Source organism: Tupaia chinensis, unplaced genomic scaffold (genome assembly GCF_000334495.1).
Source record: "Tupaia chinensis unplaced genomic scaffold, TupChi_1.0 Scaffold143913_1, whole genome shotgun sequence".
Taxonomy (NCBI): Eukaryota; Metazoa; Chordata; class Mammalia; order Scandentia; family Tupaiidae; genus Tupaia; species Tupaia belangeri.
In genome coordinates this window covers 2,097,888-2,114,244 of record NW_006203764.1, presented here as the reverse complement: position 1 = coordinate 2,114,244, position 16,357 = coordinate 2,097,888, and the positions used below count along the sequence as shown (strand labels likewise).

The window sequence follows — 16,357 nt, the reverse complement described above, 5'->3', positions numbered from 1 at the left end:
TCCCTGTCTCTGTCTTTTTGGCAAGTGCACATGCCCTATAGCAAAAACCTCTCCAAAAAAATAAAATTATTTTAAAAATTTGCTAGATGGTACGCATGCTTGTTGGAGAGAAAGAAAGTTGAACCCCCATGGGGGATGGTCACACTGCAATTTTTTCTCTTCCGTTTCTTTCAGGATTTTTGGACACATACATAAGTTTTTCAAGTTACTGAGCCTGGGACTCAAACCACACCATCTGGCATGTGGGATCCAGGTGCTTTAGCCATCCCACCACCAGCTGGCCAGACCCAGCCCAACTCTTTTTACTTTTCTTTTCTTTTCTTTTCTTTTTTTTTTAAGTTTGTTTGCTTGTTAATTTATTTATTAGTTATGAGAGAGGGACAGATAGAGGGTTTTGCCGCTCTGTGATCCTCCTGCTCCAGCTTCCCAGCCAGCTGGGGTCACAGGTGTGTCACCATGCTTGGTGAGTCCAAGTTGGTCTGGGAACCTAACCGAGGCCTCCCGTGTGGCTCCAGCATTACGCAGCGGCACTCTGTTACTTGTGCCACTACAGCTGTGTTCTACCGTCTTTTTCAGGGGAAAGAGAGAGTGGCATAAAGATTTAGCTTACCATACATATCCATTATATCACGGACTTTCCCCCCACTGCCTACCCCTTTCTTGCTCCTTAGAAGCAATTTCTGAATAGTTGTAATCAGTTGTGGTTTTAAAACCCTTCGATGTACAGTGCATGAAGCTGCACTTATCAGCAGTTCGTATATCTCGGTTCTCCTCTTAGCTCATCAGCTCACAGGACAGGGCTGCCTCTCAGGTACAGCCTTTTCATCCTCTCTTAGTCCAAGCCTAGTGCTGGGTGAGTAGCACCCAGCTTTAGGTTTGAATGCAGGAGTCAAGTCCTTTATGCAACAGAGCTGAGTGGATACAGGACAGGAACTGGAAACAGTCTCTGGCTCTGCTTGTTGAAGGAACTGATAAATAAATCTGGGATAAAAAAACTTGGACTAGTAACAAATGTGTGAGGGGCCAGCTTTCATTCCTCCCAGGAGTCAGGCAAGAGGCGACTGGGCAGTTCCGTCTCCCTCCGAAAGCTGTGAAATTTAGCTTCTCAAACATAACAAAATCCAGTGCTGGCCTGAAAACTGAGAACCCCAGCCTCAGAAATCAGCAAATGAGGGAGCTCTGCTTTTGATTGGAATAGATAGTGATGAAGATGAGGATGAGGATGGTGATGGTGAACCCTTAGAACAACTCCTTCAGTGCTCCAGGCAGCGTCTTTGGCATTTCATTTGTTGTCACTCATCTGATCCTAACAATTCGATTGCTGGTCCTTTACTCCTTCTCACTTCCTTTAAAAGTGTTGATTCACGTGCTCCGTAAGGGTTGGGATATTAAAGAACAAATGAGCTCTTTGGGTGGGCTCTGTTTTTCCATCTTGTCGTCCCAGCATCCAGCATGATGCCCAGCACTGGCATGGGATATGTTATTTCTGGGGCCTAATGCAAAACAAAAAATGCAAGGCCTCCTTGCCAAAAGGCAAAACAAAACAAAACAAAAACCAAAAAACCCATCAAGGGTACTAAAATATAAAGCACTTCCCTTCCTTCCATAGTCTCTCAACTACTGTTTTTTAAGAATTTTAAAATCTTTCCTTTTTCCTTTTTTCTTTTTTTGCCATAGAGTGTACGCGCTTGCCAGAGAGAGACAATGAGAGTAAAGTGAGAAATCGCCACTACCACCCCCCCCACCACCACCCCAAGGGGGATGCTTATGTCACAATCCTTTGTTCTCCATTCTCCTCTTTAGATTTTGAGCATGCACATACACACGCCTGGTGTGATTTTTCAAGTCACTGGATCTGGGACTTGAACTGTGGTCGAACATGTAGGAGTCCAGCACTTTAACCACCATACCACCTTCTGGTCCTTTAATATGCATTTTTTATTTGTTACTTAATGTTGTTCAAATAAGAAAAAAAAATCAAATTTTAAATTACTAGCATTAGGACCAGTAGGTGGTGTGGAGGGTAAGGTGCTGGATCCCACATGGTCAACTTTGAGGTTCCAGTCCTGGACCTGGCAGCTTGAAAATCGTGCCAGGTGCATGTGTGTGCATGCCCAAAATCCCAAAAGAAGAAGGGATTGAGGTGTGGCCATCTCCCTGAGGGGTGATTTTTCAGCCCCCTACCCTTTCTCGGGTTTCTCTCTGGAGAGCACATGCACCCTATAGCAAATAAATAAATAAATAAATAAATAAACATGAATTTTAGTGTCACCTTTACAGTGTGCAATGCCAGCATTGTGAGTGGTCGGCTGATACAGGGAAAACACAGCAAGCCAGGACAGGCCTCCTGGCCACTAGTATTTGATGGAATGTCATTGCTTGCTTTCTGAATTTAAAGCAGGTCCTGGTTTGAATGCAAAGTGTTGCCTCCAGGAAACATATTTCGCTTTGAGTCTCTTCGAAGTCCCAGGGACCATGGGTCCGCTGGAATTCTGTGCTGTTATAAGGCAGACGAACACTCAGTGTGAGGGAGCCAGTGGGGACAGGTGGACACGCACATTGCGAGTTCCTCTTCTGCTCACGGACATACTCTAGTGTCCTACTGGATTTCACTTGCAAAACACTAACTCAAAAATAAAATTGTTAAGAATCTTAAGATAGACACGGCAGAAAACCAGGTCCGGGGCTGTTCTGAGCTCAGAACTCTGTGCAACCACCTAGGCCACAGGCCCCTGCAGGTGGCCCTGCAGATTATAAGTACTCGATAAAGCACTCAGTGAATCTGGTTAACGAATGGACAAATGCTACTTTCTAAACACAGATTTCATTGACCAAAACTTGATTTTCTATTAATTGGCAGATAGTATAGGTATATTAATTCCTTAAACAATTTTTTTTTTAAACTTGTGAGCCAAGAGTTTTTTTCTCCTTAGACTCTTCTTCTTTTGCATGAGGTTGGTGAACCAGTTGCAATTCTGAGCAGATTTCAGTTACTGGAGAGAGATGATCCTCAAGAGAGAAGGGGATGAGAATTGATGAGGCATGAAAAATTCATGGTTGGGGGAAGTGAGTCCCTGCACCGGAAAGACAAATTCTTATGGCACGTAGAGTTTGATGTATTAATAACCACTCTGTTCAGAAGAGCTTACAGGAACAAATTTGTTGAGGGAACATTACTTGGAAAGTTGGGGGGGGGCATCTATATGCTCTGAGCTTTCTGAGGGAAGCCTATATTACTACCAAGGTGACTAAATTCCATTTACAGAGGCTAAAATGCCATTTTCCCAAAGAATATGTATGGGAGAAAGATCAAATGACAGATGCCTGGAGTCCTAGTTTCATTTTACCTCTCTCCTAGATGAAAGTCACTTTTTTAGTGTGTGTGTGCGTGTGTGTGATACGCACACTTCTAAAAAATGAGCAAGAGAGAGAGCGAGCGCACCACTAACAGGGTCTTAATGCTGTGACCATCCCCAGCCTTAGCCAGTCCAGTTCGTGCGTGTGCATCTGCCTGCTGTACTCAGCGAGGTTTCTGGAACCTCTCCACGTGGGTCAGCCTCACAGTGCTGCATTTTGTCAGTATACCACGCACAGCCCCTGAAGCTCATTGTTGAGTTAGAGATGCAGGAGAATCATATTTGCCCTAAATTTATTCACTCACCAGCGTTTATCGAGTACTTACTGTATGCCCGGTACTCTGTTAGGAGCTGGGACTCTGAAGGGACATCCCCTAAGTCTGTCTTCGAAAAACCCTCAGTTTATCCTGAGATGATCGCTGAAATGGTGGTTGGGATTGGGTAGGGAGTCCCTACCCCCCCATCTCCTGGTACCTTGATGGCCGTTTACATTCAGAGCCCTCAGATGTCGGAGAAAGTCATTTACCACACAGAGGTTAGTGCAGTTATGATTGCCATGGCAACAGATTAAAGGAAGCTGGAGCTGGGTGTGAGCGCCCCAGCTGCGAACGATGGCTGCCTTGTCCTCCTCCGCCCGAGTGCTAGCCTGAGGAGTCCTTTCTTACTGCAGAAACCATCACCCTGGATGTGGATGGGGCTGGCAAGAGTGAGCAGAAGAGGGGGAAGTGCACCGCTGGGAAGGACAGAAGATAGTAGAGACAACAGATTCTTGTAGGACAAAAAGTTTAAAAGTGTGACATTTACCGGCTCCTCGTGTGCCGGACTGTGTGCTCTGCTTCCAGCCTCGTCTCATCTAACCCTCTGTAACTCTGTGTGGTTGGCTGTCTTCTTTCCCCCATTATGGAGGCAAAGAAACACGTTCAGACAGGCTACAGCCAATTGTCCCATCTGACCCCGAAGCCAGCGCTCTGTGTCACAGGCAGGGGAGTAAAACACAGGTACTGTGCATCTGGGGGTGTGGTGGGGCGGAATGACCGAAGCGCAGATTCCCAGGCCTAGCTCCAGACGCAGTCCATGCCTGGGGGACGGGCCCAGGAATCAGAATAGAAAGAGATCTTGTAGAACTCTGCTTCAGTGAGGCCTAGGGAGGGGCGGTGACTTACTCCAGGCCCCGGGACTAACTAGTTAGTACTCCGATCAAGGCCCTTCTATCCAGTTCAGGGCTTAGAGGGAGTAGAACGGGGTTGTCACAAGGATGCGGTGGGTCCCACCACTGAAAGTTGTCCTTCATTGATGATGACACGGCTCCATCGGACTGGTGCACCAATCAAGAAAAAGAGGAGAGGGAGAGAAAATTCCTAACAGGTGCTTATTGTATTTTCTTTCTGTCGGCAAGGCCAACCCACTTCCTAGCCCAGTCACCAGGGCAACCATCACCCCCACCTTGACAGTCAAGTGCTTAGGCAGTTTCTCGCACCCACATCCAGGGCCACGGGACCCAGCCCTATAATCAGCCTCCCGCTGCCTCTGCAGGCAGCCAGCAGTGACAGTCAGCTCCCGGCTCTCCGGGCCCATCACCCCTCACGGTTCTGCAGACACCCCCTCCCCATGCTCACACACCGCGTTCAGCCTCCCTCGCCCACTGCCTCCCAGGAGACAAATGTGCAATCTGCTCTCCGCATGTATCATCACCTCTGGAGGGAGGAATCTGCCCTGGAGTCGAGGCACAACCCGGTACACACGCAGCCCACACACGAGAGAAAAATCGCCCCCTCCTGGGCAAGGAGAGTGGGGACCGCGAACACTCTCTCTCCCTCGAGACAGCTGAAGGGGCCTTAGGTTTAGGAAGTTTGCACAGTGGTGATCAGCAGAGAGGCCCCATGGCTAACTGGGTGCCGGGAGGCGGGGCCCAGGGCCTGTTGCCAATGAAGCAGTCCCTGGGTGCCCAGACCTCAGCGGCCTGCAGAGATCATTGCCCTTCCCGGCCACAGACACCTGGAGTCTGACTGCAGGTAATGAGGCTGGACACCCTCTTAGAGTCCTGGTTGGGACGGTTGCTGGGTACACATGGATATTCGGTCAGGACTTTGAAAGGCCCATCCAGGGGCCGGCAGATGGCATGGTAGTTAAGGGTACTGGACTCCCACATGGCTGACTGCAGTTTGGGTCCCGGATCTAGTGCTTTGTTTTCTCACTTTGTCTCTCTCTCACTTTGTTCCTCTCTGGTCAAATTAAAATAAATAAATAAAGTTAAATAAAATAATTTTTGGAAAAAAAAAGAAGGCCCAGACATCTCCTTAGACCCCGGAGCCTCTGAGTCTGAGCTCCTACCTGCACTGCAGGGGGGCCCGTCAGTGCTCCCCACCAGCTCTATCCCCCTCCGTCCCAGATGCTCGGCTGTGTCCCTCACTTATTCCTTCTCTCACCCCTCATCTTAGGCACCCTCCCCCACAGGCCATCTAATTCCCTGAGTCTCACCTGTTTCCCAGGCTGGAGGAAAAATGGAGGAAATGGAGGGAAAAGGACTGCAGCGTGACCATGTCCTATCTGGGGCTGTGCGCGCTCTCTGAAGAGTGCATGCGCCCTCTGGCAACAAAAGAAACAAGTAAAACACGTAACAAAAAAGAAAACAAAATGCCATCATCACAATGAATTCTTCAATGACACCTAGTGTGCATGCGCCCTCTGGCAACAAAAGAAACAAGTAAAACACGTAACAAAAAAGAAAACAAAATGCCATCATCACAATGAATTCACAAGGTGAGGCACCTAGTGCCTGGTCCACGTTCACATTCCTGTGATAGTCTCAAACATGGCTCTTCCTCTTCGTTTGCTCAAATTAGGTTCACCCCCAGCCCCCGCACTTCCCCCTGCCTGACACTCGCCCAGCCCTCAGGGATCAGGCTTGTAGTCTTGACTGCTCTTATTCCTCAGCTCTCACAGCCTGAGGCCAACCCCTTCAGGCTCCTCATCTATAATACTTTCTGGCAGATGGAAGCCTTCCTCCTGAGGGGTTGGGATTGCGTTCTCCCCAGGCTGCTGAGAGAGCCAGGCGAGATCACTGACAGAGCAAGGGAGGTAGCTGCCAAGGAGCAGCTCGGATCCACCAACGGCAGAAATAGGAGGAAGCCTCACATGCCTCCTCCCTGTGGCTCATGCCCAGGCCTGGGGTTTCTGTGCAGCCTGTCAGGAGATGCCCTGTGTGGCCGAGTGCCTAGCTGTGTCTCTTTCATAAAGTGGGTCCAGAGTGGCAGCATGGCAGCTGGTATTGGCTTCACTCTCCCTCATTCTGGTTGCCCCGGGGTCACACCTGCCGATGAAGCATTAGCACTTCAGCTTCCCTCAGAAGTGGGCTCTGTCAATCAAACGGGACTCTTGTTATGCACAATCAAGTCTAAGGCCCTCATCTGATAGAGGAAGCCGAGGTCCAGAGAAGGTTAGAGAGGTTCCCCAGCGCACAGCTAGTTAGCACAGAAGCTATGCCCATTCATCACTGTAACAAACAACTAGTGAGCATCTGCTGCATGCCATGTGGGATTCTGAGCACTGGGATTGCAGTGGTGAGTAAAACGGACCCACAGCGCTGCCTTTATGGAACACGACATTCTAGTGAAGGGCTGGAGGAGAAAAAGGTCATAAACAAGATGAGTAAGCAAAATATTCAGAATGTCAGACTGATAATTGCTGGTGATTGTGATGGCGCGTGTCATGGGGCAAATTATGTCATCCCAAGGTTCACAGGCTCTGACCCTCGGTTCTGATGAATGTGACTGCATTTGAAGAAAGGGCCTTCAAGAGGTAATTCTGTTAAAATAGCCCCAGTTCAACTGACTGGTGTCTTTCTAAGAGGAGGAAATCTGGACGCATACACCAGGATTGCCTGCATACACAGACAAGGCCATGGGAGGCCCCAGCCGAAAGGCGGCCCTCTGCAAACCAAGGCGCTGGATCTCAGGAGAAACCAAAGACACCTTCATGTTGGACATGCAGCTTCCAAAATAGTGAGAAAATCAATTTCTGTTGTTCAAGCCACCCTGCTTGTGGTATGTTGTTATAGTACCCCTAGCACACTCATATAGTGGGATTCGACTTCATAAAAGGTGTCCCCAGTTGGCTTCACCAAGAAGGTGACAATTGTGTAAAACCTGAAGGAGGTGATGCAATGGGTTACTTGGAGATCAAAAGGCAGAGCATTCCAGGACAGGGCATGGCAGTCTCCGTGGTTCTGAGGACTAGCAGGGGGGCTGGTGTGCACAAAGGAAGCTAAGCGGGGAGGGGGAGGGAGTAAATGGGAGCACCTGGGCTCACCAAGGTGAGGGCACGTGGGAGGATGTTCCATTGGCAAGATGGGGGAGAGGCTGTAGGGGTTGGGATGGGAAGGAAGGAGTTTGCCCCCGGTTTGGCAATTTCTAAAGACATTCTTTTATTGTCACAACTGTGAGGGATAATGGTGAGGAGAGGTATGACGCTGGCATCTAGTGAGTAGAGGACAGGGATGTTGCCAAAGACCTTCAATACACAGGGCCTTTCCTTCCCCCTCTCAACCACCGGGTCCACCATATCCACAGTACTGAATACCCACAGCACTGAGGTTGAGAAACCCTGGTTAGGAGCGGAGACGACTGAGTCTGACGCCCTTCCGTGTTGATGGGTTCAGTCTGGGTGTGCTGGGAATGACTTAAGAAGGGCAGAAGCAGATTGCTTTCGCGTCCATTTTTCTGTTCTAATAACAAAACACCACAGATTGGGTAATTTACAAAGAATGAAGGTTTATAGCTGCACATGGTGGTATGTGTCTGTTGTCCCAGGGATTCTGGAGGCTGAGGCAGAAAGATTGTGAGAGCCTGTCTAAAACAAAACAACCCCCTCAATCCCCAACACACACACACACACACACACACACACACACACACACAGTCATTTGGCTCACAGTTTTGGAGATCCAGGGTTGAATGGCTGCATCTGGTAGGGGCCTTTTTGCTGGTGGGAGGTCTGCGTCATCTGGAGATGGTGCAGGACAGCACAGAGCAAGAAGGGAAGAGCACGTATCTTACTTTTTCCTTCTTATAAACTCACCAGTATTCAGTTGTGGGAGACCCCATCTCTGCATCTACTTAATCCTAATTCTCTCACTTAGGCCTCATCATATAGTGGGGTTTCTACCTTCTTAGTATCTTCACAATAGCAACCGATTTTCTTTTCTTTTTCTTTTTTAAAAAATTGTCAGAAAACATGTGTGTTTACCAGAGAGAGACAGAGAGGGAAAGCACCGTACAATGGAGTGTACGGCGCAGTGCAATTCTCCATCTTCTATCCTGTCAGGATTTGAGGCACACATGCACATGTGCCCAGTGTGTTTCTCGAGGCACTGGGGCCAGGATTCGCAGCACTGTCAGTCATACAGGATCCCTATCTCTTAACTACTAGGCCACAGGGCCAGCCTGCAACCAATTTTCAACACATAAATTTTGGAGGTACACATTCAAGACATAGCACGGAAGTGCTGTCGATCCAGTGAGACATAATGGTAGCCCAGACCAGGTGGCAGTGGTCTCTTGGTATGCCAATGTATGGCTCCCTGCCTCCTCCCTCTTCCTTTTCTCAATAAACATTAAGAGAGACTTTATTATGTGCTAACCATTGGGTAAGGCACTGGGAAGAATCCAACAGGTATGACTGGCCCACTAGGAACCTGGTCTAGTTGACCAAGCTGAAGAGAGGGAGCTGCTGGGAACAGCTGCTGACTTGGGAGGCAGGCTTTGTACCTACCAGATGTGGAAGAAACCACAGAATTGAGCACTGAATGGGTGATGTCTCTGCTCATTCAGCTGCACAAGGCCAAAACTTTGAAGTCATCCTTAATGACTCCACTTGACTTAATTCCATCCCGTCTACCTCGAATCCATCCCAGGTCACCTCCAAATCTTCTCTTGGATCTGTTTACATCTCTGCATCTCTATCATAATGACTCTTGTCTAAGCTACTATCATTTCTCAGCTGGTTGCCCTGCGGTCACTCTGGGGCCCTCCAACCTTCTATTAGTCAGGATAATAGTCCATGAAACAGAACGAATGAAATCTCAGTGGCTTAATGCAAGGAAAGTTTGTCATTTATGTAAAAGTAGTGGGATGGTCCTCTTCCCTTCGTCTTATAATTCCCCCCCCCCCTTTTATTTCCATAGCAGTTATCATAGCTTGTAATTATATTCATTTTTCTCATTTCACTAAGATAATGAATTCCTTAATGGTAGGGCCAGCACCTGTTCGGCTTTCTATGTATCCCTAAGCCTGGGGCAATACTACAGATAGCAAGAATTCCTGAGATATTTTTGAATGGATGAATGAATGAGTGAAGTAGCTAAACTACAACTGGAAACCACATCATCATCCAGATATAAACCATTCTAAAATTATATTTTATGAATACAAATTATATGTAATACATAGTACATTTTAAGCATAACAGTAAAATACTCATACACTAATACCCACTTCAAGAAATGACACATTTCCACTGCACATTATTTACCTCTTCCTGATTACATCTCAGTCTTAGTGATAAATAGACTGTATTTTAGTTTTCTCCTCTTTTCTTTTTTTTGGTCATATTAACCACATATGAATATTATATATCTTATTGTTTTAGAGCATTATGTAACTACTATAATGTAGATAATCCTTGGCAGTTGCATTTGTTGCTCAATATCTTTGTGAGATTTTTCCTTCTTGCATTATGTGGTAGCTGTTCCTTTCCACTGTCAATTTTCTTTTCTTTTTTTGGAGAAGTTTTTGCTACAGGGTGTATGTGCTCGCCAGAAAGATAGAAAGAGACAGACAGAAAGCAAGAAATCACCCCTCAGGGGGGATAGCCATGCTGCAATCCTTTCTCCTCCATTCTCCTCTTGGGATCTTGGGCACGCACACACGCCTGGCGTGAGTTTAAGCCACTGGGTCCGGGATTCAAACCGTGGTCGACTATATGGGGGAGTCCAGCGACATAGCTATTACGCTAACTGCTGGTCCCTCACTGTCAGTTTTTCATTGGTTGAGTATAATGCAATTAATTTTCTATTTACTTGTTGATGGATGAGTTGTTTACTTTAAGTGGTTTTCAGGTTTTGGGTATTACAAAAAAAAGTTTGCACTGCTATAACATTTCTTGTGCACATTTCTTTGTGCAGGTATGTAAGAGTTTCTCTAGGGTATACATACACATACACCTTGGAGAGATAGATGACATTTTATAAGTTAATGCCAAATTACTTTCCAAAGTGGTTTCCAAGGCAATTGCACCAATTTGTACTTCCACTAGCAGCATCTGTAAAACACTTGATGTGGTCAGACCATGGTTTTGTCCATCTGTTGGGAGTGTAAATTTGCCTCTCTCTCTCTCTCTCTCTTTGAGAGAGATTTTACTATAGGGCTCATGCACTTGCTGTTGAGACAAAGACAAAAAGCAAAAATCCCCCCCCCCGGGGGTGGGGGATAGCCATGCCACAATTCCCTTTCCATTCTTCTCTTGAGATTTTGGGAAGGCACACACCCCTGCCTGGTGTGAGTTTCAAGTCACTGGGTCCAGGACTCTAACTGCGGTTGACTACATGAAAGTCTAGCTTTTAATCACTATGCTACCTGAAGGCCCCTTGCTTCTCCTTTTTACTAATAATGGTCAAGCTTATATTATTAAGGTTTAGTACATATTAAGAATTATTGACATTTTTTATTGGTGATTCTTCTTCTGCAAAATGTTTATTTTTCCAATGATTCTATTTAGTAGTCTTTTAACTGATTATTTTTGGAGTTCTTGGTTTTGGACAGTAATCCTTCTATGATTAAATTGTTGTAAATATATTTCCCAGTATAAAATTTGTATGGTCATAGTTTTTGTAGTATCTTTAGATAAATACTTAATTTAAAATTTAACAACACTTAATTTTGATAAGTACTTAATTTAAAAGTAATTAGAGTTGTTAATCTTCTAGAGTTTGTGCTTACATTTTTTTATTTTTTTTGGAGAGGTTTTTGCTATAGGGTGCGTGCGCTTGCCAGAAAGAGAGAGACAGAGAGACAGAAAGTGAAAAATCACCCCCCGGGGGGATGGTCACGCCACAATCCCTTCTCCTCCGTTCGTTCTCCTCTCGGGATCTTGGGCATGCACGCACATGCGCCCGGCGTGAGTTTTAAGCCACCGGGTCCGGGACACGAACCGCGGTCGACTACGTGGGAGTCCAGCGACATAGCCATTACACTAACTGCTGGTTCCCCTGTGCTTACAGTTTTAAGAAAAATTTTCCTTCTTCAGATGTCATGAAAGTATTCTCTTGTATTTTCTTCCAAAAGTTTGAAAAAGTTGCTATTTATGTTTTAGGTTTTTCTTCACCTAAAATTGTTCCTTGTGCATGGTCTGAGGTAGAAATCAAATTTAAAATATTTTTCTCGTATAGATCATTGCATTTGTTTCTTCTGCTGTTGTAACACGGTTTCACCAACCTTGTGGCTTACCACAAAACAGATTTATTACCTTTGAGTTCTGGAAGTCTGAAATGGCTTTCACTAGGCTAAAATCAAGATGACAGTGAGGCTGCATTTCTTCAGGAGATTCTAGGGGAGAATTTCCAGCGTTTATGTATTTATTTTTCTTTTCTGACTTCTACAGGTGGTTGCCAGTTCCTGGCCTTCCATCCTGAAAGCCAGCAAGTCTGTCTGTCTGCCTGCCTGCCTTCCTCTCTCTCTCTCTCTTTCTCTCTCTTTCTTTCTTTCTTTGGGGGGGGTGGTAAGTGTCCACAAAGCATGTACACTCACCAGAGAGACAGAGAGACACACAGAGAGTGGGAAAGAGAGAAATTATCTCCCAGGAAGATGGCCATGCCACAGTCCCTTCTTCTCCATTATCTTCTTGGGATTTGGCGCACACACGCACATGCACCTTGTATAATTTTCAAGCTGTCAGGTCCTGGATTCGAACTGAGCAGTCAGCAACGCGGAATCAGTGCCTTAACTACCATGCCATCTGCTGGCTGCAGGCAGTCTTCCTTCTTCACTCTCACACTGACATTGCTGCCTCCTCTTTCACATATAAAGGTCCCCTGCAGTTATATTGGATCCACTTGGCTATTCCAAGATAATCTCTCCACTTCAAGATCCTTAAATCAGTCACACCAAAATCCCTTTTGCCATGTAAGGTAATGTAGTCAAGGTTCAGGGGATTAGGACACGGACATTTTGGGGGAAGTGTTATTTTATTTTCCATAATAATCAGTGGATTCCGTGCAATTTATTGAGTCTTTTTTTTTTTGAACCTGGATCCAGAGAGACACTGATCTAGTGGTAATAATAAGAATAATAGCTAATGCTTGAGCTAGGGATTTTTCTAAGCATTGTATGCATATTATCTCATTTTGTTCCCACAACAAACTTTGTGCTAGTACAATTGCCATTCCTAGCATAGAGATGAGTAAAGGAGGGACAGAGAGGCTAAGTAGCATGCTGAGGGGAGAAAGTAGCAGAGTCTGACTTCAAACCAAGGTGGCTGGACTCCAGAGTCCATGTGCTTAGCACCATGCTACTGCTAAATGAATAAATGAAGTGGATCAATCTAGCTTTCCTTAGCTTTGTTCATGCCTAAGTCATACAACTTCTCTGAGCCTCAGTTCCATTATCTGTAAGACTGGAATAATGATGCAGCTTTGTGCACTTCACAGCGCTGCTGTGAGGGGAAAGCACATTGAGAAGATCCATCTAAAAGCTGTCCAGATAAGGAAAACAGGACTGCAAGAATCTCTCTCCACATGTCAATGGCAGAGCCAGGACTGGGACTCAGGTTTTCTGGTAGCCAGGGTAGGGGAGACTACTTCCATCACAGGGTGGTAATTAGAAAAGTTACAGATTCCAGCCTTAAAACTGACCTGCTCTTCCTCAAACTCCTACCCTGTAACAGCCAACATCAAAGCAATCTCTGTGTACCCAATCAATTGCCCACTAAGAATATCCCCAAGTCTCAGATGACATTGTTTCAAAATGTGAGATAATACTTCTTAGTTGGAACAGAGTCAAATTAGTAAATATTGTTGAGTATAGGTTATAAGTCAAGGGGTAAAGGAGAATTTTAGAGGTAGGCAGAAAAGGACCTGACTCTTCTTTATTTGAAGAATCAATAGGTAAAATGTGTTAGACACACATCGTATACTATTAGTGATCAGAATGAATGTATTCTGTTTATAATAAGCATTGTAGGTATATTGTCTCATTTAATTCTCACAAGACTTTGTGGTGGTACAACTATCATTTCTATTTTAGAGATGAGTAAGGCGATGGATAGAGAGCTTAAGTAGCTTGCTGAAGGTAGGAGGTAGCAGAGTCTGAATTCGGACCACGGCAGTTGAACTCCAAAGTCCATGTGCCCATGTATAGAGCCACATGGAGAGATATCGAAGATATTATGTTGAGGGAAAAAAGAGAAACAGAATGAATTCTTAGCACAAAGCTGCTAGGTATTTTCTCAAGAAAACCACCTCGCCATATCTCCGCCTCATTTCCATCCTCATCCCATTGTGTTTCTGACCCCTTCCATTTTCTCTTCACTCTTCCCTCAAAGAGTTGGGACTAGAAAACCCAAATTTCAGCTATGGGGATCACCATGGACTATTTTCACTTTAAAGGCAATATTAAAAATAAAATAAAAAGCAAAGAGTGGGGAAATTCACTCCAGTAACTATCAGGACCTGTCACTAAGCCATCACAACGCGATCAGCACAGCCTTGCACTGGCACAGAAACAGCTCGAGATCAATAGAACAGCAACGAGAGCCCAGAAACAGACATGTGTGTCTATGGGGACTTGGCATATGCTAGAGACGCCAGCTCACATTGGCAGGGAAAAGATGGATTGTTTGGTGGGCGCTGCTGAGAAACTGGCTCATGATGTAGAGAAAATAATATCACATTCCTACTTACACTCCCTGCAGGAGGTGTACTCCAGACGGATTAAGACCTAACTGTGATAGGCAAAAGTATGAAGCCAAGTAGGGAAAATTGCAGGAGAATATTTTGTGACGGTGGGTGGGAAAATAGTCTGAAATAAGACCCAAAACGCATGCTCCCATAAGACTAAAATTTAATGCATTCAGCTGCATCAAAATTAAGGATACCTCCTTTATTGCAGGGTAGCAAGGTCCAAGCTAATAGGATGCACCGAAGATTGGGAGAGATATTTGCAGTGTCCCAAACTGACAAGGGATTAATATTGGGAATATGTAAGAAACTCCTTCAATTCATTTAAAAGATTAACAGTAAATCTAGCAGAAAATTTGGCAAGGAAAAATAATCTCAATAGTTTTTGGTGTATTGAAAAATGGTTAACATCCAATAATTAAAGAAATACAAATAAAAATTATGAACAAATTACGATTTAATACTACTTTACTGATATCAGGTGGCTAAAATGAGTACATTAGATAATACCAAATGTTAGCATGAAAAGTGGGGAAATGGGAAGCTTCCTTACCTTTAGGTGCCATTAGAGGGAGTGTCAACCGGCAAGGTCATTCTGGAGGGCAACTGTGAGGAAGGAAACTAAACACCATACACTACAGGACCCAGCAATTCCCTCCCTCCCTTCCTTCCTTTCTTCTTTCAAGAGGTTTTGCTATAGTGAGTTTACGTACACAGGAGAGACAGAGAAAGTGAGAAATCACCCCCAAGGGGATGGCCACCCTGCTCCTCCATTCTCCTCTTAGGATTTTGGGCACACATGCACATGCACCTGGCTTGAGTTTCAAGCTGCTGGGTCCAGGACTCCTAATACTGTCAGCTAAGTGGGAGACAAGCGCTATGCCACCTGCTGGCCCCCCACTTCTTTCTACAGCCTATAAAGGACATGTCAAATACCCATTCCAGCATCATTGTGGCTGCAAGGAACTGTGGCAACCTAACTGCATTAGTTGAAGAAATGGTAAGTAAATGTCTAGACATAAAAGTTGATGAATTCCTGGGGTGTAGAACCACTTGGTTAGATGTCTAAGGCTACTTTGAGGGAAAAACAAGAAACAGAATGAGCTTTTATCACAATACCATTCATTTATATTAAAATAGGCACATACAACAGAAACATCTTTTGAGATACATGGATGTACTGCAACCTATCTTAAACCCACAAGAGGAGCTTATGGAGATACAGGAATAGGAGTGTGGAGTGGGAATGAGAGGAAAAGAAAATGAAAAGGGCCTTACTGACTCTGAACAATGTAACTCTTGATCCAGTTCCAAAAAATCTCTCCAATTTCCCCAATTTCCCTTCTGTCTCCTTATTAATAGAACCAACTGCAAGCGACTCAACGTGGCTGCCCAGGGCAGGACCTTTCTCCATAAAGGACCTAGGCACCTCTCTCTTTCACCCTCTTACCACGTACTGGCTTCCTGTACCCTATCTGCTGTGACAACATTTCCCACAACCCAAACACACCCACGCTTCAACCTCAAAGGCCGTACTCTAATTTCTCTTGTCACCGTGTAAGATTCTGTTTAAATGTCTCTTTTCTGAACGATGCCCTGCTGCAAATGTCAGCCCCTGCAGGACAATTTCCCCACACTTCGCATCACTGAGGGACACGCGAGGTCGTAACTGCTTATTTTGAGTATACACATCCTTTGCCCAGGGCTAGATCTGAGCCATGGTGTCTCTGCATCGCAGCAGGCAGGAGAGCAAATAGAACGTTATTCCAGCAGACTAAAGGAAACCTCGCGCCACCGCCATCTACTCAGCCGCCCCTCTAGCGGGTTCAGCCTCTCCGCTCCGGCCACGCCCCCAGCCGCGCCCCCGGCCCGCAGCTGCCGGCTGCGGGAGGTGGTAGACTCTGCGCACGCGCTGGGGTGTGGGGCGCACTCCGCTGGGGGCGGGACGAAGGCGATTCCGGCTGCAAGCAGCAGGCTCAGAGAGGAGGCGGAAGCCGAGGCCGCCGAGACGTTGCGCGGCAGGTGAGTCCAGCCACGAGCGCCCGGCGCCCGG

General features: G+C 45.9%; 1 protein-coding gene across 1 annotated transcript in view; it reads right to left on the bottom strand.

Annotated features, from left to right (window-relative positions):
* IFI27L2 (interferon alpha inducible protein 27 like 2) overlaps positions 1-16,357 on the bottom strand; it is a 46,978-nt gene that overhangs the window by 29,769 nt on the left and 852 nt on the right.